At 34.7% G+C, this 22,761-nt stretch overlaps 2 long non-coding RNA genes across 2 annotated transcripts; both read right to left on the bottom strand.

Moving 5' to 3' along the window:
* Positions 1-289: 289 nt before the first annotated feature.
* On the bottom strand, positions 290-9,432 carry LOC134269582 (uncharacterized). The gene is made up of 3 exons (XR_009992608.1): positions 8,998-9,432; positions 6,688-6,907; positions 290-517 (listed from the first exon to the last, which is right to left on the bottom strand). It is a non-coding gene; the product is annotated as an uncharacterized LOC134269582 (long non-coding RNA).
* Positions 9,433-13,813: 4,381 nt separating this feature from the next.
* LOC134269583 (uncharacterized) lies at positions 13,814-20,233 on the bottom strand. The gene is made up of 3 exons (XR_009992609.1): positions 19,928-20,233; positions 16,099-16,271; positions 13,814-14,089 (listed from the first exon to the last, which is right to left on the bottom strand). It is a non-coding gene; the product is annotated as an uncharacterized LOC134269583 (long non-coding RNA).
* Between the last annotated feature and the right edge of the window lie 2,528 nt (positions 20,234-22,761).

Below are 22,761 nucleotides of genomic sequence, written 5' to 3'. Positions count from 1 at the left end.
AAGCATATAGGCCTAAATTTGCAGCCCTTCACCGGCCAATGGTGATGTCTCCATATCAGTGAAATATTCTGGAGAGGGATGTTGAACAGTAAACAATCAATCAATCAATTAAACTGTTAAAATACAGATATTTACACACATTTATAACCTTAACTATTAGAACTGGTATGTCTTCTCTTTGAAACAGAAGACCTCAATACAGATGTTAACATGCAAGATCTGACACATACTTAAAAAGAATATTTATTCCAAACTAAAAATAAACTCTGTAACAAAATCTTTTTCTCTTGAAAAACTGAAAGCAATTGATTTGTTCATATTTGTGGATTTATGTCTGTTTCTCAAATCAAAATTTAAATATGAATATTTAAAGTCAATATCATAAACTAAGACTGTTTCACATGAATGTTTCAATTTCATTATGCTGTTTATTCCTTGTCATCCCCCAACAGATGCTCTTCTGGCAAATCATGATTGTGCTTGGAATCAAATTTCAGTACTCTGATGACAGTCACACCTATCAAAAAGAAATTGAAATTTTTTATTGAATTTTTTTTTTTTAAGTGCAACTTATACACTGTTATAAGATAAGATAAACCATCAAACTGAGTTCAAAGATACTGTCACATTTTCCTGTAGTCTATAATTATTTAAAAATACATGTATAGGTTTACAGGGAGTCATTTGAGGATGTTATAAAATAACATATTAGTTTTTCATGATTTCAAATAAAGATGAAAGAAAAAGTGAGCTAGCTCACATACCCCACGCTCCCCCATAACTTGACGGTGTAACACATTTAATGAAAGGCACAGTGCACTTTAAATACATAGTATAGATCACAAAGGGCAATAATTGCAAAAAATCTTCACATCAAAATGTCTTGCATATGAGGACATTTAAATGTGGAATGAAGTTTCTAGATAAATTATGGAATCAAAATTTCTCGACAATATACAAATCCACACATAAATTTGAAGTGGGGGGGGGGGGGATTTTCTTGAATAATAGGCAAAACTCTTTGGGATAATATAATGGAATATGTCCTAATGATCAGCATAGGTTGACGAAACTATGTACAACAGTTTAAGAGGAGTGCTGCTAACAAACTGTTCATCTCTGTATTCAAAATATGGCAAAAAAATCTAAGTTGAAAAGTGGAAATTCCCGGAAAAATGAAGGAATCGGAATTTCCTGGTAATATGCACATCTACACATTGTGTCCTAAATACCTGCAAAGTTTGAAGAAATTCTGTGCAGCGGTTTATGAGGAGTTGCGCTGACAAACTGTTCATCTCTATATTCAAGGTATGGCCAAATGCCTAAGTTAAAAGTGCGGAAATTCCCGGAAAAAATAATGGAATCGGAATTTCCTGGTAATATGCACATCTACACATTGTGTCCTAAATACCTGCAAAGTTTGACGAAATTTTGTGCAGCGGTTTATGAGGAGTTGCGCTGACAAACTGTTCATCTCTATATTCAAGGTATGGCCAAATGCCTAAGTTAAAAGTGCGGAAATTCCCGGAAAAAATAATGGAATCGGAATTTCCTGGTATTATGCACATCTACACATTGTGTCCTAAATACCTGCAAAGTTTGACGAAATTCTGTGCAGCGGTTTATGAGGAGTTGCGCTGACAAACTGTTCATCTCTATATTCAAGGTATGGCCAAATGCGTAAGTTAAAAGTGCGGAAATTCCCGGAAAAAATAATGGAATCGGAATTTCCTGGTAATATGCACATCTACACATTGTGTCCTAAATACCTGCAAAGTTTGACGAAATTCTATATTCAAGGTATGGCCAAATGCCTAAGTTAAAAGTGCGGAAATTCCCGGAAAAAATAATGGAATCGGAATTTCCTGGTAATATGCACATCTACACATTGTGTCCTAAATACCTGCAAAGTTTGACGAAATTCTGTGCAGCGGTTTATGAGGAGTTGCGCTGACAAACTGTTCATCTCTATATTCAAGGTATGGCCAAATGCCTAAGTTAAAAGTGCGGAAATTCCCGGAAAAAATAATGGAATCGGAATTTCCTGGTAATATGTACATCTACACATTGTGTCCTAAATACCTGCAAAGTTTGACGAAATTCTGTGCAGCGGTTTATGAGGAGTTGCGCTGACAAACTGTTCATCTCTATATTCAAGGTATGGCCAAATGCGTAAGTTAAAAGTGCGGAAATTCCCGGAAAAAATAATGGAATCGGAATTTCCTGGTAATATGCACATCTACACATTGTGTCCTAAATACCTGCAAAGTTTGACGAAATTCTGTGCAGCGGTTTATGAGGAGTTGCGCTGACAAAAAAAGAGGACTGACTGACGGACTGACTGACTGACTGACTGACTGACGGACCAGTCAAAAACATTATACCTCTCACAACTAGTTGCGTGGGGTATAAAAATGTACATTACTTGTTCATATCAAAATTTATCAGGAATGGTAATGGTTAACAGTTGTTAACCGACTAATTAGCCAAAAGATGGTATCCAGTTATAATTTTTTTATGTGTCAGGATAAGACCATTCGTAAAGGTGTTAAAGCAATGAAGAACAATGCGCTAATGAAGTGACAAAATGCTATTGCATAAGGAACAAAGAGCTAGCGCAAAGTAACAATGTGGCTCTAGCTCATTTATAACACCATGCTAGTAAGTTTATGACAACATTCTGGCTAGTTTAAGACACTTACAAGGTAGCATGAAGTAAAAATGTGCTACAACACTTATGACGATGGTCTAGTGTGTTTATTTAAACAATAAAATGCTTTCTTTTTTTTTGTTATTGCTGGAATTAACGGAAGCAGTTGTTGCAGAAAAAATACAAAACCCGCGTAAGCGGGTTATGTAATTTTTTTCTGCAATAGCTGCGACCGTTCATTCCAGTATCAACAAACAAAAAAGGCATTTTATTGTTTATATTTATATCTGTTTAAATATTCATTTAAAGTAGGATTAAAAAGATTAATTATTATATTAATGATGCGAACGTCCTTATACGTTTCATTGATGGAACAGCCACTGATTAAGAAATCTGTACAGGCGACATGCCTACTGTAGTTTATGCAGTGATGAACGCAATATGGTTTCTTAAGAAATAAAGGAGAAAATATTCAGTGGATGTAAATATGACAACACAATGACAATGTACTTGTGCATTGTAACAATGTTGCAGCAGGCTTTTACAACACACAGTCAAGATTACATGTAATAGATTGTGTAAAGCTGTGTTGGCATGGCAGCATATTTTGAGTCAGCACAAGTCAATGCTATTTTAAGTTGCCTTAGCCTGTGTTAGCATATTGTTCCTAAACATGCTGAAGCACTTTTACAATAAGCCTTATCTGGACACCATAATTTTCATAACCAACTAGCCATGTTTTTTTTGTAAAAGTACATGTACCAGGGTACATGTAAATCATTTTTTTTTAAAGATTTCCATATGTTCTAAAAAGACAAGGAATAAAATGATATTTTCTATAAGCTTCTATTCATTATAAGTGTTTGCCAAAGAATTTTTTCCTATATAACCTAAAAACATCTTTGTCTTAATGGTAGCCTAGTGGTAGGGCATTCCCTTTATATAATCCTGAAGCTTAGCTTGTTTTCTAGCCAGAATCATCGCTACAAAGTTCAACAGAAATGCTGCTTCATCACTGATGCTTTATCAAATTTACACATTAAAATATAGTTCATTTGCGCAATCAAATTTGAGGCAATACAAACACTGATTACAGAATTAAATTTTCAAAGTTATCAGAAATTGTCAAAAAATAATTATTATGTACTTTCTACAGTCTTCTTCGATTAATTATTTGTTTAAAATATGCAAAAGGTTTTCATCACTATGGATGTGTGCGCAAAATTCTATAAATAAAGGTTGTATTGTCAATCTAACACAAATGCGGTAAACATCATTAATTACTTGATGTACGCTTTGATGCAAATTCTCAGCTGAGGACACATCAGTGCATAATCGTTTGACCTTAAATAATCTTGCTGCATTTGTGTTTATTTACTTCTGTTGGTATATAAATCCCTGAAACAGCCTCAAACGATACATGTGATGAATATTTTATGCTGATAAATTCTATAATAATTTTATTTAATTTTAAAACTTTTTAATACTATATATATGCCATAGATATTTTTGTGGATAACATATCCTCTCAATGTCTGAATTTGTTTTTAAACTCTCATCACGGTCTTTGTTCATTACCCTGTAAATGAGCCCAGCTTTCAGTACTTCTGAGTACTTTGATTATTCACTGCATCAAACCTGAGACAAAAACATGATGCCCAGTGTTTTTTTTAGGGGTCGTAGGGGGCCTGTATAAGGCCCCATTCCCAAAGGTAAAAAGTATGTGTTTTTCCCAATTTCATTGAAGAAAATTCCCAAAAGAGAATCGAAACAAACAAACCGCGGTTAAAAAATGTTCAAACGCAGTAACATTTTTATCAAAAGTGTTGTTCCAAATAAAATCTAAAGGCATTCTCCCAAAACTGATTGACTGAATGCAAAATAAGTCAAAAAATTACTTTGCAAATAAAATGCACCCAGCATTTGAAGTGAATGAGACCTTAAAAACCTCATAGTTCATGTTAGGACAATGTCATTGAGTTCCAAATAAAGGTCTAAATAACAAGAGGCCCATGGGCCACATCGCTCACCTGAGTAACTTGCATGGGTGATGCAATTCTTGACCAGATTTCCCCTCTTGCTATACTTATCGTGCCCCCATACCCCCTCCCCTTTCATGATTTTAGTACTTTAGTATCTACACTACAAAGGATGCTTTCACATAAGTTTCAGCTTTCCTGGCCAAGTGGTTTTTGAGAAAAAGACTCTTAAAAGATTTTTCCTAATTTATCTATGTAAAACTTGGATTCCCTATTGTGGCCCCGCCCTACCCCTGGGGGTTATGTTTTAACAATTAAATATCTGCTCTACCCCAAGATGCTTACACATATGTTTCAGCTTTCCTAGCCAAGTAGATTTTGAGAAAAAAATTCTTAAAAGGTTTTTCCTAAATTTAACTATGTAACACTTGGATTCCTTATTGTGGCCCTGCCCTACACCTGGGGGTTATGATTTTAACAATTAAATATCTACTCTACCCCATAATGCTTACGCATAAGTTTCAGCTTTCCTGGCCCAGTAATTTTTGAGAAAAGAGTTCTTTAAAGTTTTTCCTTAATATATCTATGTAAGACTTGGATTCCCTAATGTGGCCCCACCCTACCCCTGGGGGTCATGATTTTTATAATTTAATATCTACTCTACCCCCAAGATGCTTACACATAAATTTCAGCTTTCCTCACCCAGTGGTTCTTGAGAAGAAGATTTTTAAAGATTTGTTCGTTATATTTCTATGTAAAACTTCTATTCCCTATTGTGGCCCCGCCCTACTCCTGGGGGTTATGATTTGAACAACTTAGAATCTACACAACCCAATGATGCTTCCACATAAGTTTCAGCTTTCCTGGCCCAGTGGTTCTTGAGAAGAAGATTTTTAAAGATTTGTTCTACACATTTCTATGTAAAACTTGAATTCCCTATTGTGGCCACGCCCAACCCCTGGGGTCCATGGTTTTAACAATTTAATATCTACACTACCCAAGTATTCTTCCACAAAAGTTTCAGCTTTCCTGGCCCAGTGGTTCTGAGAAGAAGATTTTTAAAGATTTGTTCTACACATTTCTATGTTAAACTTGAATTCCCTATTGTGGCCACGCCCAACCCCCGGGGGTCATGGTTTTATCAATTTATTATCTACACTACCCAAGGATGCTTCCACATAAGTTTCAGCTTTCCTGGCCCAGTGGTTCATAAAAAGAAGATATTTAAAGGTTTGTTCTACACATTTCTATGTAAAACTTGAATTCCCTATTGCGGCCACACCCAACCCCCGGGGGTCATTGTTTTCACAATTTAATATCTACACTACCCAATGATACTTCCACATAAGTTTCAGCTTTCCTGGCCCAGTGGTTCTTGAGAAGAAGATATTTAAAGGTTTGTTCTACACATTTCTATGTAAAACTTGAATTCCCTATTGTGGTCACACCCAACCCCCGGGGGTCATTGTTTTCACAATTTAATATCTACACTACCCAATGATACTTCCACATAAGTTTCAGCTTTCCTGGCCCAGTGGTTCTTGAGAAGAAGATTTTTAAAGATTTGTTCTACACATTTCTATGTAAAACTTGAATTCCTTATTGTGGCCACGCCCAACCCCGGGGGTCATGATTTTAACAATTTAATATCTACACTACCCAAGTATGCTTCCACATAAGTTTCAGCTTTCCTGGCCCAGTGGTTCTTGAGAGGAAGATTTTTTAATGTCCCCACCCAATTTTTGTCTTCTCTTGATTATCTCCCCTTGTAAGAGAACTTAGCCCTTCATTTTTTACAATTTAAACTCCCCTCCCCCTAAGGATGCTTTGTATCAAGTTTGGTTAAAATTGGCCCATTGGTTCTTGAGAAAATGTGAAAAGTTTACGGACGGACAGACGGACAAAATGTGATCAGAAAAGCTCACTTGAGCCTTCGGCTCAGGTGAGCTAAAAACTATTTACCGGTATACATTAACACCTGTAAATGAGTGAAGGAGTGAAAATTCTCAAATAACAGTACCAATCAAATTAAAGTACCAATAAGAAGCTGATTCTTACATCACAGGTTCCAATCCCATTGCTAAATGCTTCAGACAGGTTACTCCAATGAGACCGCATACACCGAGATTCAGTGTCAAAAGGATCCCTTACTTCTCAAAGGCAATACGTGCTGAATACAAGTCTATATTTGCTGCTTACTATCCCAAGTGGTGGCATCATCAAATGACTGGAAAATGTTTGATAGGCCAATAATCAAACAAACCATTCCTGCAGTCATCTAAAAATAAGCAAACTTTCTATTATTACAATTGTTTTTACAAATTTCTTTTGAGATATAACTAAGCAACAATTGTGCAATTTTTGTCAATAAATTTTGATACTAAAGACTTTGTTTGAACAGCTATTTATAGCAATTACAGACAGCAGCACGAAGCGCTGCTCATAATGCAAGCTCTCATGACAACGCCTTGGTGAAGAGAAAATTATCACTTGCTTATTGATCCACACAATTTCTTTTCCGCAGTAACTTAACGGACCCACAGTGCTTTGATTCTTTAAGCTACAATCTTGCAAGAATTGATCAAAAGTTTCCAAAAAATGAATTCACCTTGATTTAAGGAGGCTGGAGGGTCAACAAATAAATCCCAAATTAACCACCAGATTTAACTTATTTTTTTAGATATGGTATCTTTAGCTGTCAACTATCATTTGACAAAGAAAAAAATCAAAGATTTTAGTTTTAAAATTTCATCATTTTTGTATATCTTTATATGGAGCTCTCCTTTTAAAGGAAATTAAAATAGTCTAAAAATGGCTGCGACCCCCGAGCCTCGTTAATGGATAAATTGCAGATAAATAGTGGGGAAAAAAATTCTTCAGTAAAGTCAGCACTATTCAAGATTTAGACTGGTAATGTCAGGCCTAACTTACACCATGACATCGTGTGACTTCAAAGTCTAGTGCCCTGTTCACATGGAGAGTTTAATTCGCAGTAAATGATTGCAAAGTAAACTAATGCGAATCAAACTGTGTTAACATGACATCTAATGCGAATTAAACAAATGCGAATAAAAATTTTACTTCTACAGTCAAGTGTCAGTAAGGCTATCCACTCAAAAATAGCACAATTAAGTACATGTACTTAAAGCTGACCACCAACATCTAGCATTTGAATTAATTTTGCCATTACAAATGCCTCAAAATTTAATTCGAATAAGCTTCCCTTTGTGTTCACATGGAGCTAATGCAAAGTAATTTAATTCGCAGTAAATTAATTCAAATTAATAAAACTAATTTGAATTAAACTCCCCGTGTGAACAGAGCATCGATGCACCAAATATCAAGTGCGGTTTGACAAGCCCGATCTAAATTAAAACTGAATAAGTATCTGCCCTCACCCTAACAGTCACACCGTCAACATATTGTTATGGTGTATATTCAACAAATAATAGAGAGGTTGAGATTTCAAACGTGTAAGTGTACGTGTATGGGTACGTCTAGAAGGGGAATAACCTAAATTCTGTGTGTATTACGTCATCAATTTTAGTGACGTCAAGATTGCAATAAGTTCTTAAAACTTGTAGAATGGAATCTACACGTATTAAAGTGAAAACGTGTAGCTTTAATAATAAAAATTAGCCAATTTAAGTGTGCAAACGTGATTGTTATGCATTATATAGGATGTTTACTTTCACAAGCACTTATTTTCATCAAGTTTTGTTTACTAACTGACGACAAAAAACCTTCTAGATTGTTGAAACAGAGACACCGATCGCGGTGTACACGTACATGTTACACGTCATAAAAATCTCAGCAGACAAATTAAAAAAAAATGTGTACGTGTGCTTAAAAATATATACAAGTACACGTACGCGTACAAGTTTAAATCTCAACCTCTCTATTAAGTGTAGTGTAAATTACCCCTCCATGGTTACTGTGGTATTGCTCTTTTGCAGGACAAAATAATAACGTTTGGCAAAGTTTTTGTTGAGTCTGAGAGATAATTAAATGACATATATTTAACAATTACTTATATGTCATATTTCACCAAACTATATCATTTTGCCCTGCGAAAGAGCAGTACCGCAGTTACCGTGAAACGGTCTATAAGAGTATCACTATGATGGATAGTGGAGTGTTGAATTTTTTGTTTTGAAAGTGAGTCTTGTTGAAATTAAATGCTCACATATATTTAAATAAAAAATAAAAAGCTGTTGGGATTTTAAAAGGCTAACAGAAAGCGTCTGAGCCTTAAAACAGATAATGTATCGGTGTGTCTGTTTATTTTTAAAATTTCAATGCTCTAACACTCAACAGCTGTCTAAGCTGCCATAGTAATTTAAATTTTAGGTAAAATAAATTTCTAACCTTCATTCCGATAGTCCATGCCAATCAAACTTTAAAATGTCACTGTCGACTCTTTCATCACTCGATACATTTATCACTGGGAACCACGAACAAGAGTCAAGAGTGCTCAGCTTGTTAATTTAACAGTTGGAATTTCCTCGTAAACAATTCACACAAAAATTTATAAATCGGATAATTCTGCTGAAAATAATGCTCCAGAGGATTGATAAAGTACTTCGTAGCTGCAGATTAAATGTGTTTGCATGTCTACATACGGCCTGTGGCTTGTGTGGTAAGAAATGCTCAACTTCACATGATTGTTTCCAACTTTCAGTTTGTAAACATGTGTCCGACTTTTGGGACACACTAATAACCGGATATACGAGAGACCTGATATTTACCTGATGTTTTTATTTTAGATTAAATGACAATATTGAGTACTTCAAATGACTTATTTAAATACTTTATGACTATGATGCTAAATGATATACGAAAATTCGTTTGTTTGGAATATTTACTGACGATTTTGAATCAGGTCAAATAAGGTTTTCAGTATATCAGGTCTTTAGTACCTTCCCATTTCCCACAATGCCGCGCGTTGTTTACAAACAAGAGGCCCCGAAAAGACTTCCGCTTATCTAATGCAGAAATATTTTGATTTTACATATTGTTGTATACAACATAACATTATATTTATTATTTTAAATAAAAAGAAAACAGAGAAACACCGAATCAAAATAATATCTTTCAGATGCATCGATCAACTAAAACTATGCAAGAGGCCCAGTAAAGGCTTGGCTATAGTAGACAACTTGTTCCTGTAAGGTTTCTCACATATTTGTTTTATTTATAAAAAAGTATTAAATATAGCTTGAAGTTTATTTCTCTTTATATCAAACGACAAGATTTAATCAGTTCTAAATTATTTCAGTCAAACTTTTTCATAATAAACCAATATTTTTAGCTAACAGAAAAAAACGTGTATGAGTTATTAACCCCTAATTATAGGGGCCAGCCCCTTTTCCTTGATCTTATATGAAAGCTCTTGTAATTATGCACAACTTTTGTAATATATTTCTTACCAAATTATTCTCGGTTTAAAAGTTATTATACAAAAAGAAGCAAAATTTCAAGGAAAAAAAATTACTTAAATTTGCCGTCACATAGCTTCCGATCTTTAGGAAATGGGCTTATAATTTTATCGTTATGCACATCTACAAAGTATTGGCTACAAGTTCTCCAACTTTCATGTAATTATCATAAGTGGTTCTTGAGTTTATTAGTGGACACGACACCTCAAAATTATCATTTAAAGGGCAATAACTCACAAAGTAAGGCAGGTATCAAAAAATTGAAAGCAGATGTAAATAGGTGTAAACACAAGGTATCTAACCTGAAAGTTTCATAAAAATCAGTCCGAAGGTCTTTGAGAAATCGCCTGTCAAAAATCCGGCGGGAAAAAAAAAAGCAAATAATAATAAGAAACAGTAGAATAACACTAGGGTCTTCCGAAGGAAGCTCGGAAGACCCTAAAAACAGTGGAAAGAAACAAACGAATAACAAGAAGGTCTTCCGCTGAAGACGGAAGACCTTAACTAGATGAGATCTCGTTGCGAGCAACGAGAAGGTCTTCCGTTCGATTTTTGATAAGGTTATAAACAACTTTAAAAGAAAAAAAGTGTTCAGATCAATTATTCAAAATACGTGAGAACATATTTAAAAGTGAAATCTATCAATTTCAAACAACTTCCGGTCTTTATAATTCACTTCCGGTGTGACCGGAAGTACTTAAAATGACCTAAAACTCCCTTCTGAGTGTGAAGGAATCATCCCTGATAATTTCGAGGAAAAATGCTTATTTTTTGGACTACTTCCGGTTTGGAAAAAAATAACTTCCGGTTGACATAATATTACTCGAGACACTCTATTTGCCTCCATAAGAAACATTTTAAAAAGAAAAAAATAAAATTTTGCATATTTTTAAACTACTTCCGGTGGACGACGGACGCGACGGCAACAAAAACCATATATCCTTCTCAAATCTAGGAGTCATAATCTATCATCCCTGAAAGTTTCATGACCCAATCTCCAACCGTTTTCGAGAACACTCTCGGACAAAATGACACTTTAAAAACAGAAAAATGGCCATATCTCGCGACCGGAAGTGACGACGGCAAAATAAAAAAAAAACACATGAAGTTCAAATAGTTTCCTATCGTTGCTGAAAGTTTCATGAAAAACTGTCGAGGCGTTCTTGAGAAATCGCCTGCACAAAATCGGTAAGAAAAAAAAAAAAATAATAATAGTGGAAAAGAAACAACAGAATCAGTAGAAGGTCTTCCGTTGGAGACGAAAGACCTTAATAATAACTAGAGCAAAGCTCGTTGCAAAGCAACGAGTAGGTCTTCCGTCCAGTTTTGACCGGAAGTTACGTCATCAAGAGAAAAGAATGAGTAAAGACGCCTTCAGTGTCTCATACATTTAAAAGTTTTCAATTTTACGTCAAAACCTTCAAAATAAGCTAACTTGGCTACTTCCGGTTTGACCGGAAGTGACATCATTTGACGAATTCAGACAATTTAGGCATCATTTCCGGCTGACGTCAAAGTCACAAGTACAAAAAAACTTTGAAAAAAACTCACATAAAACCATTTGTTCTATTTCTTTTGACGCAAGAGAAAAAGTTTAATTTTTCGACTACTTCCGGTTTATACCGGAAGTTATTCAAATGGATGCGTTTTGTTGACGATTGTAAATGTAAACAGAAGTTTTACTTGCCACTATTCAAAACGGTTAAATTTTTCAAAAAATATCGAAAATTAATTTCACTTCCTGTGTCGACCGGAAGTGACGGATGCAAAATCAAAAGATGCCATGCATAACTGATAGAGAGTGTTTTATCATCCCCGAAAATATCGTGATTAAATCTTGAGTGGTTAAGAAGGAGTTGCTTGGACAAAATGGCAATTAAAAAAAAAGAAAATCGGACAAAAAATGTGACCGGAAGTAATTTTACGAAAAATAAAAAAATGGTCTGGAGATATTATAACAATGCATCATTCCTGAAAAAATCTTTGAAATCGGTCCAGTAGTTTCCGAGAAATCACGTGTACTATGAAAAGGGAATAATAATAACTAGAGCAAAGCTCGTTGCAAAGCAACGAGTAGGTCTTTCGTCCTGTTTTGACCGGAAGTGACGTCAACAAAAAGAAAGCAATGAGCTAAGTTGTCTCCAGTGACTTTATAATTTCAATTTTGAGTCAAAACCTTCAAAATAAGCTTTTTTGGCTACTTCTGGTTTGACCAAAAGTGATGTGAATTGACAAAAAAGTAAGTTTAATGCCTTCAGTGATATATGTTACCCAAAACCTTGTCAAGAATGACAAAAATATGCACTTTCTGATGACTTTCGGTTTGACGGGAAGCGACGTCACCAGACGCATTTTGACGAATTCAATAGATTAAGCTTGACATTTTGAACAACTTTGCTTCTTTGACGTATTACAAATTCAATTTTTTTTTTCAGATATTAAGGAAAAAATTTTGGTCCCTCTAAGTCCTTAATTATAGGGGCAAGCCCTTTATAGTTGATATCCTTTGAAAGATTGTGATATTCTTCACAACTTTTGTTCTTAATGTCTTTACAAAATATTAACATGTAAAAAGATATTGCAGAAAAGGTGTGAACATTTTCTAAATCCCCGATGGGATTTTTTACAAGCGCCGACGTGCTGCACTTCCAGAGAAAGAGAAAGGTATGTGTCACATCAGCACATGTAGCCCTATCATCACTGAAAATATTATGTTTCTGTCTAAAAGCAATTTTGAGAAAAATGCTGGGTCAATGTGACCCTATGAAAATCAATAAATCACAGAAATCTACACTAAAGAATGCTCTGTGCTAAGTTTAACTTAACTTTGTCCAGTTGTTCTGAGAAGGAAATGAAATTCTGAAGAATTTAAGATAAAGATGATAATGGGTGAATTTTCAAAAATTTACTACAGCTTTAGCTCATATGAGCTAAACTGTAAACAGATTTTGTGCTTTGTTGACTTTGAAATGTGACTGGACATCTCTTTGATCTTGTGTTTGAAATAACATGTCCTTTGTTCTGAATCATGCACATTTGTTATGCCAAGATAGCAATGTTCCTTCAATACTTGATATCGCGATTACTTAACTTAGCGGAACTCTTTCGCGAAGGAGGTAGGGATCGTCTGTTGGGTGGGGGCAATGTGCTATTCAATACAATGCAAGATCGATCATTGTAGCATTTATAAGGACAGATAAGTAAAAAATCCTGGTAGAATATCTCGCTAAACAATCGCTGAACCAGCCTTATATATTTTTGAGAGGAGCCAATTCTAAATTGTCACATTTTTAACGATATTTTTAATTAAGCGGACTCTTCTTGTTAAATTTTCATTGAAAATCGTCACATTTTTAAGCAGATAAAATATTCTAAACTTTCCTTATTTGACGATCTACTATTTGAAGTTCAATATCTGGCAAAACATCGTGATTTCGGCATTAAATTGTTCGAATCATTCGATTGTCACTACTGTAAACAATGTCATTTGCCCCCAGAAATGTAGACTTTTCTAGACTCCCCCGCAAAAGAGCGGTAGTAAGTTAGATAACTGCGAGGTACTCATTGGTAGTCGCGATATTACGTATTATACTGTAAAAATACACATATTAGATCTTATATATTGCCACTGAAGACAGACCTCTATCATCTTTACCATTAGAATTGGTATGTCTTCCCTTGGAAGCGGAAGACCTCAATACAGATGTAAACATGCAAGATCTGACAAATATCTAAAAGAACATTTATTCCAAATTAAACATATTAGATTTTGCAACAAAATCTATTTATCTTGAAAAACTGAAAGCAATTGATATAATCATATTTTTGGATTTATGTCTGTTTCTCAAATCAAAATTTAAATATGATATATTTAAAATCATCTTCTTAAACTGAGACTTGATTCAGTTGATTGTTTCAATTTCATTCTGCTGTTTATTCTTTGTCATCTCCCAAAAGAGGCTCTTCTGGCAAATCATGATCATGCTTGGCATCAAATTTCAGTACTCAGATGACAGTCACACCTATCAAAAGAAATTGATTTTTTTAAAAGTACAACTTATCAGATAAGATAAACCATCAAACTTAGTTATAAGATATTGTTATACCTTTAAAAAATTGTTCCTATACAAATCTATACAGAAAAAAGTCTAACATTTTTAATGTTTTGCTGAGCGGGCATAAAAAAATCGATGTTGGACCTCTCGGAGAGATGTTGGACTGCTTACGTCACAGAATGGGCGGAGCTTAATCTCATTTTCATTCTTTGGTTTTAAACAATGACAGATCTAATGTTACATTACGGAATATAGTACAAAATACATGTATGTCAAAAAATATATAATAAAATGAAAGGTATAACAAAACATTTATTGACAGAGTTCTCGGGCAAAATGCGTTTTGTCGGACCCTCGAACCAAACTGTCTGCCTTCGGCCTAACGGCCTCGGGCAGGCAGTTTGGTTCTTTGGTCCGACAAAACGCATGTTGCCCTCGAACTCAGTCAATAAATGTATACTGTCACGTTTCTGCATGTGTATTATTTGTAAAACTACTCTATAATCATTTATAAATTTAGGTTTACAGGCAGTCATTTGAGGATGTAATAAATAACATATTAGTTTTTCATGATTTCAAATAAAGGATATGTACATAACTTGTTCATGTCAAAATTTATTAGGAATGATAATGGTTAACAGTTGTTAACCGACTAATCAGTCAGAAAGATGGTATCTGGTTATGATTTTTTATGTGTCAGGATAAGGCCATTCATAAAGGTGTTACAGCACATTAGGAACAATGCACTAATGAAGTGACAAAACAGCATCGCATAAGAAACAATGAGCTAGCGCAAAGTAACAATGCTGCTCTAGCTCATTTAAAACACCATGCTACTAAGTTTATGACAGCATGCTAATTGTTTAAGACACTTACATGCTAGCGTGAAGTAAAAATGTGCTATCACGCTTATGAGAATGGGCTAGTGTGCTTATGACAACACGGTGACAATGTACTTAGTGCGTTTGTAACAAAGTTTCAGCAGGCTGTTTACACTACGCCGTCAAGCTTACACATATTAAATAGATTGTGTAAAGTTGTATTAGGCCATTCCAAGTTTTTTCTCTGTTTAGGTCCACCCATCTTTCAAAAACCTACCAATCTATTCGCAAAAAAAAACAACAACACAGAAGCCAAAACATAAAACACAGGATTAAAATGATTTTCAATGATTTGATCTAACTAAACTACTTTAATAGAAGAAATGTCTATTCTTAAGCAAAAACAAGGGAATAAATGCTTACAATACACCAAATATAACTTACTGTACAGAATTATTTGGAGAAATTGACAAATTCAACAATTTTGCCTAAATTAATCAATTTCAGGACTCCTGATGTTGTGTGTTTTTTCTAACATGGGGTGTCAAAAACCAAGGCGCACACGGACGCTAAACATAGAAAAAACTTGGAATGGCCTTAGCATGGCAGCATGTTGAGCATCAGCACAACTGCATGTTGTTCTAAGTTGCCTTAGCCTAACAGTGTTGAGAACACTGTGTTAGCACATTGTTCCTAACACACACTTTAACAAATTGCCTTATCAGGACACCATTTAGTTTTCCATATATATTTTAAAAAGACTGGGAGTAAAATTCAATTTTCGATAAGCTTCTTTTCATTATAAGTGTTTGCCTAAGTGTTTTTTACTATATAACCCAAATACATCATTGTCTGTTATGGTAGCCAAGTGGTAGGGCAATCGCTATGTATAATCATGAAGCTGGGCTTGATTTTAATTCACTGCATCAAACCTAAGACAAAAACATGTACGCAGTTATGTTCCCTAACCATGCACCCAACATTTGTAGTGAATTAGACCCTAAAAACCTCACAGTAGATGTTAGGATAATGACCTTGAGTTCCAAGTAAAGGTCCATATTGAAGCTATTCACCAGTATATATTAAATGAGTGAATGAGTGAGATTCTCATGATAACATTATCAATCAAAGTATCAATAAGAAGCTGATACTTACTGCTAAATGCTAGAGACAGGTTACTCCAAAGAGACTGTATAAACCGAGATTCTGTGTCACAGTAGGTGTGGGTGTTGGCACGAAAAGGATCCCTTACTTCTCAAAGGCAATAAGTGCTGAGTACAAGTCAATATTTGCAGCTTACTATCCCAAGTGGTGGCATCATAAAATGACTGAAAATTTTTCAATAGACTAATTAACAAACAAACCATTTCTGCAGCCTTATCACAAAAAAAAGCAAACTCTACTATTACATTTTTTTTTTTTTACAAATTTCTTTTGCAATTTAACTAAGAAACATACATATGACATAATAAAATATTGATTTAATTAACTGAGCAATATTATATTGTGTGCAATTTTTTTTGTCAATAAATTATACTAAATTTTTTTCTGCAGTAACTTTGGACCCACAGTGCTTTGCTTCTTTGAGCTACATTCAAGCTTTAAAGTGGTATTGTAGGCCAAACTTACACTACGACGTCATGTGACTTTAGAGTCTAGTGCCCTGTTCAGACGGAGAGTTTAATTCACAGTAAATTATTGCAAAGTAAACTAAATTAAATGCAAATCAAACTAATGCGAATCAAACTGTGTTCACATGACAGCTAATTATAATGCAAAGTAACCAAATCGAATAAAAATTTTACTTTGACAGTCATGCAGGCTTCAGTTAAGCTTTTATGACATCATTTACAAATCATGTCACCTTAGGCATAAACAGATGTATTTGACATAATGTCACAGTGTCTGTTTTCACATTTTAGTGATTAACACTATATTTTCCTTAGTTTTTCACTCAAAAATAGCACAAGTACTTAAAGCTGACCACCAACATGTAGCATTTGACTTAATTTTGCCATTTCACATGCCTCAAAATTTAATTGGAATTAGCTTACCTTAGTCATGTTAGTGTTCACAAGGAGCTAATGCAAAGTAATTTAATGCGCAGTAAATTAATTCGAATTAAAATAATTTGAATTGAACTCAGTCCATGTGAACATGCATCGATGCACCAAATGTCTAGTGTGGTTTGACAAGCCTGATCTAAATTAAAAGTGAATAAGTACCTGCCCTTACCATGCTTATCGTACCCTAACATCACACCCGTCAACATATTATTAGTTGAAAAACATTTTGTTTTGAACATGTTGAAAGCAAGTCTTGTTGAAATTACATGCTCACACATATTTGAATAAAATTTAAAGCTGTGGGGATTTTAAAAGGCTAACTGAGCAGTCTAGACGAACTCCAAAAACGGCGTTAACGGAAGTGAGAATTTCAGTCCAGAAAAGACTCCAAAAAACGAGTCCAACGCATGCGCAGTTATATAAAAAACGGTGAAAAATCGTGAAAAGTGGGCTCTTATAAAAAGTGTTTTTGCAAAAAATTGGATTACCTTACAATAATGTAAGTTCTCAGAAATGATTAATAATAAATGGTTTTAGAGAACGTATTTGTTAGAATTTTGATTTCATGTGCAAATAGTTTTTAATTTCAAGTCATAGTTGACCAACTTCGAGGTTCAGCCAGACATCGTACAAGTAGGATACAAAATACAAATTAAACAGTCGTAATCTTATGAAAACATCTCTGTGGTTGATAATTTGTTTGTAGTGACTAAGTTAGTCATTTTAGAACTACTTTTACTGATTTTAGAAGTTTATTTTGTAAGTAAGGAACGCTGGCGAATTTTCAGTTCGAATTTCCTCTGTTTTTCATGTCTATCGTGTACGAATGAATTTCAGCATGTTTAGATCACCATTGAGCAACTGCATTGTAAATACATCTTACCAATAATTAAAAAAGTACTGAATTGATGATTTTAATCATAAATAAGAGTCGATCAGGTGACAGTTACATGAGAATCAATTCAGTTTCCACATTTCCTCCGAGGCTTTTTTGAAGAAAGTTTTCATTTCAAGTTAGATCAAATACAAAGAAAAACTAGAGCCGAGCTCGTTGCAAAGCAACGAGTAGGTCTTCCGTCCTGTTTGACCGGAAGTAGCTTTCTTTTAAGAAAAAAAGACAAATGAAGTCCAAAAATGGTTAAATCCTCCAAATTTATGTTAATTATTGCAAAATTAAGCCATTTTTGGCAACTTCCGGTTGGACAGGAAGTACCGTCGACGGACGGAAAATTAAAATTTAAGCTTCCAGTGACATATGATATCCAAAAACCTGTCAAGAACAGCAAAAATATGCAATTTTTGACTACTTCCGGTTTGACCGGAAGTGACGTTGCCGGACATATTCCGATGACCCCATTTGATAAAGCTTGACATTTTGTACAACTTTGCTTCTTTGACGTATTACAAATTCTCAATACTTTTTGAGATATAAAGGAAATACTTTCAGCCCCTCTAGGCCCTTCATTTTAGGGGCCAGCCCTTTTTTCGAGATATCATTTGAAAGATCGTGTAATTCTACACTTTTTTTGTTCTACATGTCTTAACAAAATATTTCTAGGTTAAAAGTTATCGTAGAAAAGGTGTCAAAAATTTTGAAATTCTTGATAGGACTATTTTCGGACAACATCGAGCGTCGCGCTTCGTACTTCCGGTAAAAATGATATACTGAATTCACTTCTCCAAAGGTTGCTCTATCATCACTGAAAATTTCATGCTTCTATCTTCAACGGTTTTTGAGAACATTGCCGGACAAAGTGACCCTCTAAAAATGACAAAATCGCGAAAATCTCCGAACCGGAGGTGACGTCATCAAAATAAAAAAATTTATTTCTAGATTTTTTGATGTTCTATCAGAGCTGAAAGTTTCATAAAAATCCATCAAGCCGTTTCCGAGAACTCGCGTGCACAAAATCGGTAAGAAAAAAAATAATAATAAGAAAAATAGTGGAAAAGAAACCTAAGAAAAACAATAAGGTCTTCCTCTGAAGACGGAAGACCTTAATAAACGTTTGGGAATTAAATATATAATAAAAGGGGAAAAATATGTAAAAATGAACAATGTAATATATATGTTGTAAGTGTTAAATATTGACCGAATTTTTACCTATTTGTAATATTATTTCGTCATATAATCCTATATGACATCTGAATATTGAGAGCGTTAGTTATCACCATCGCTATATACCAAATGTTTTCACATATGAATAGATATAATCATGAAAACATTTTAAGAATTATAATCTATGAGTTTAAGAACTTAAAAAATCATTCTTTTAAATTACGGTTAAAAAGTCTTATCACATCGAACCTGTTAATATCTCTGCTCCGCCGCCAAAATTGTGCGGTTTTTCATAAAAAAAAATAATACGATATATAAGTGTCTTAGAAGTAAAATTTAAGCATCTTTGTAGTAGGAATGGCATAAAATTTAAATCAAGGGGACAATAATTTAAATTAAGTTAGAAAATTAATTCTTACCGACTTTATTGAATCCCGGTGTCGTACGTATATCCCAAATCACTATTATGCAAGAATACAGAGCGATAAATAAGTCAATAACCACTTAATAATTTAATGGGTACAATTATTTATTCAACAAAAATTGAAATCCAGTCACAGATTACTAAATACAGCCATTATTCAGTCGTATTTGTGGAGAAAGCGAACGACAATCCATCGCTTGTTTACATCGGAAACCATTTTGCCGCAATGCATGACGGAGCCAAAGACTTCTTTTTTGGAGTTCACGCCGTTTTTGGAGTTCGTCTAGACTGCTGAGAGCGTCTGAACTGTAAAACAGTTAATATATCGCTGTGTCTGTGTTACACAGTGTGTATTTCTAAAAATATCGACAGCTGATAAATGCTCTAAGCTGCCATAGTAATATAATGTAAATTTTAGGTAAACAAAAATCTTACCTTCGAATTCATTCCCATGGTCCACGCCAATCATAAATTAAAATGTAACCGTCAGCTCTTTAATCATTCGATACAATTATCACTGGGGAATCCGAAACAGAGTCAAGAGTGTTCATCCTTGTTTATTACTGTGACAGTCGGAATTTCCTCGTAAACAATTCACACAAGAATATATAAATCGGATAATTTTGCTTAGAATAATGCTCCAGAGGATTGATAAAGTACTTTGAGCTGCAGATAAAATGTCCGTGCATGTTTACATACGGCTTGTATGGTGAGAAAATCCTCAACTTCACTTTGTAAACATGATCAGTTCAGTTCAGTTCAGTTGTGGATTTCCCTCCTATGTATAAGGAGCACCCGAAAAGGTTGTTTCATAAAAGGCATAAAAATTAAAAATAAAAGAGATACAGTAAAGTGAGGAAAAGACAGTTAGTAAAATCTATTCTATGTAGTGCTGTAAAATAAAGTTAGAGGTGAAAGACCAACTAAAAATAAAACAAGAATTTACATACTGTACAGTAGCTTAACTCCTAAAGTAAAATTGTTTCGGCTCTAAAAGTTCTTAAAAAAAGCCACAGTTAAAAAGAATTTTACACCTTTTCCATGACTGTTTCTATTTAAACAAATTTTATTTCAGCTCTTAAAATAATTTTATATTCCTCTTTATCAAAAAAAAAAAAAAAAAAAAAAAAAGGAAAATATTAAGGTCTGTTGATTGTAGACTGTGTACTAATTTTTAGCTCACCTGAGCCGAAGGCTCAAGTGAGCTTTTCTGATCACATTTTGTCCGTCGTCCGTCTGTCCGTCTGTCCGTCCGTCTGTCTGTCTGTCTGTCCGTCCGTCTGTAAACTTTTCACATTTTCGACTTCTTCTCAAGAACCACTGGGCCAATTTTGACCAAACTTGGTACAAAGTATCCTTGGGTAAAGGGGATTTTAAATTGTTTAAATTAAGGGACATATCCCCTCGCAAGGGGAGATAATCAAGAAAAGACAAAAAAAGGGTTGGGTCATTAAAAAATCTTCTTCTCAAGAACCACTGGGCCAGAAAAGCTGAAACTTATGTGGAAGCATGCTGGGGTATTGTATATTCTAAATTGTACAAATCATGACCCCCGGGGGTTGGGCGGGGCCACAATTGGGAATCAAAGTTTTACATAGAAATATATAGGAAAAATCTTTGAAAATCTTTTTCTCAAGAACCACTGGGCCAGAAAAGCTGAAACTTATGTGGAAGCATGCTGGGGTAGTGTAGATTCTAAATTGTACAAATCATGACCCCCGGAGGTTGGGCGGGGCCACAATGGGGAATCAAAGTTTTACCAAGAAATATAATGGAAAAATCTTTGAAAATCTTCTTCTCAAGAACCACTGGGCCAGAAAAGCTGAAAATTATTTTGAAGCATCCTGGGGTGGTCTAGATTCTAAATTGTTCATATCATGACCCCGGGGGTAGGGTGGGGCCACTATGGGGAATCAAAGTTTTACATAGAAATATGTAGGAAAAATCTTTGAAAATCTTCTTCTCAAGAACCACTGGGCCAGAAAAGCTGAAACTGATGTGGAAGCATCCTAGGATAGTGTAAGTTCTAAAATATGCAAATCATGACCCCCGGGGGTAGGGCGGGGCCACAATGGGGAATCAAAGTTTTACATAGAAATATATAGGAAAAATCTTTAAAAATCTTCTTCTCAAGAACCACTGGGCCAGTTAAGCTGAAACTTATGTTGAAGCATCCTTGGGTAGTGTAGATTCTAAATTATACAAATCATGACCCCCGGGGGTAGGGCGGGGCTACAACGGGGAATCAATGTTTTACATAGAAATATATAGGAAAAATCTTTGAAAATCTTTTTCTCAAGAACCACTGAGCCAGAAATGCTGAAACTTATGTGGAAGCATGCTGTTTTAGTGTAGATTCTAAATTGTTCAAATCATGACCCCCAGGGGTTGGGTGGGGCCACAATAGAGAATCCAAGTTTTACATAGAAATATACAGAATAAATCTTTGAAAATCTCCTTCACAAGAACTACTGGGTCAGAAAAGCTGAAACTTATGTGGAAGCATCCAGGAATAGTGTAAATTCTAAATTGTTCAAATCTTGACCCCCGGGGGTTGGGCAGGGCCACAATAAGGAATCAATATTTTACATAGAAACATATAGAAAAAATCTTTGAAAATCTTCTTCTCAAGAACCACTGGGCCAGAAAAACTTAAACTTATGTGGAAGCATACTGGGATAGTGTAGAATTCAAATTGTTTAAATTATGATCATTGGGGTAGGATGGGGTCACAATATGTATTACAAGCTGAAATCTGGTAAAGAACGGAATGGCCAAAGCTTCTCAGGTGAGCGATGTGGCCCATGGGCCTCTTGTTTTAATAATTTGAGCTCTATGGCAATGTAGAGCAATACCATGTTGCGGCTCAGGTTCTCAATAAATATCTGAATTTTGTTGTTTCTGGATGGAATCTCTGAGAATGTGAAGTAGGAGGGGTCGATAATAATCTGTAGCAATCTAGTGTCCTCCAATAAGTATGAATTTGATTCCTGGGTGCCAATTTTTTCTTGCAGGTAATGACCTATTTTCATCAGATATGGCTTTCTAATAGAATCTAGGGTGGGACATTTTAGTAAAAAGTGTAATCTGTCCTCTGTGGTCTCTCTACATAACAAGCAGTCATTTTTCACTTTGTGTTGGTTAAATTTATTAACATTGTCCTGTAAGCGGTAGGTATTTGTTGCGAGTTGAGCTTTGACAATGGCCTTATTTGATGCCTTCGGTGAAAATGTCTTACTCCCATAATGGATGGGGTTTCTGCATGAGTT

Source organism: Saccostrea cucullata, unplaced genomic scaffold (genome assembly GCF_032062105.1).
Source record: "Saccostrea cucullata isolate Sc308-1 unplaced genomic scaffold, CSIRO_AGI_Scuc_v1 ctg9370, whole genome shotgun sequence".
Classification (NCBI taxonomy): domain Eukaryota; kingdom Metazoa; phylum Mollusca; class Bivalvia; order Ostreida; family Ostreidae; genus Saccostrea; species Saccostrea cuccullata.
The sequence above is the reverse complement of the archived record's forward strand: the minus strand, read 5'-3'. Positions and strand labels throughout refer to the sequence as shown.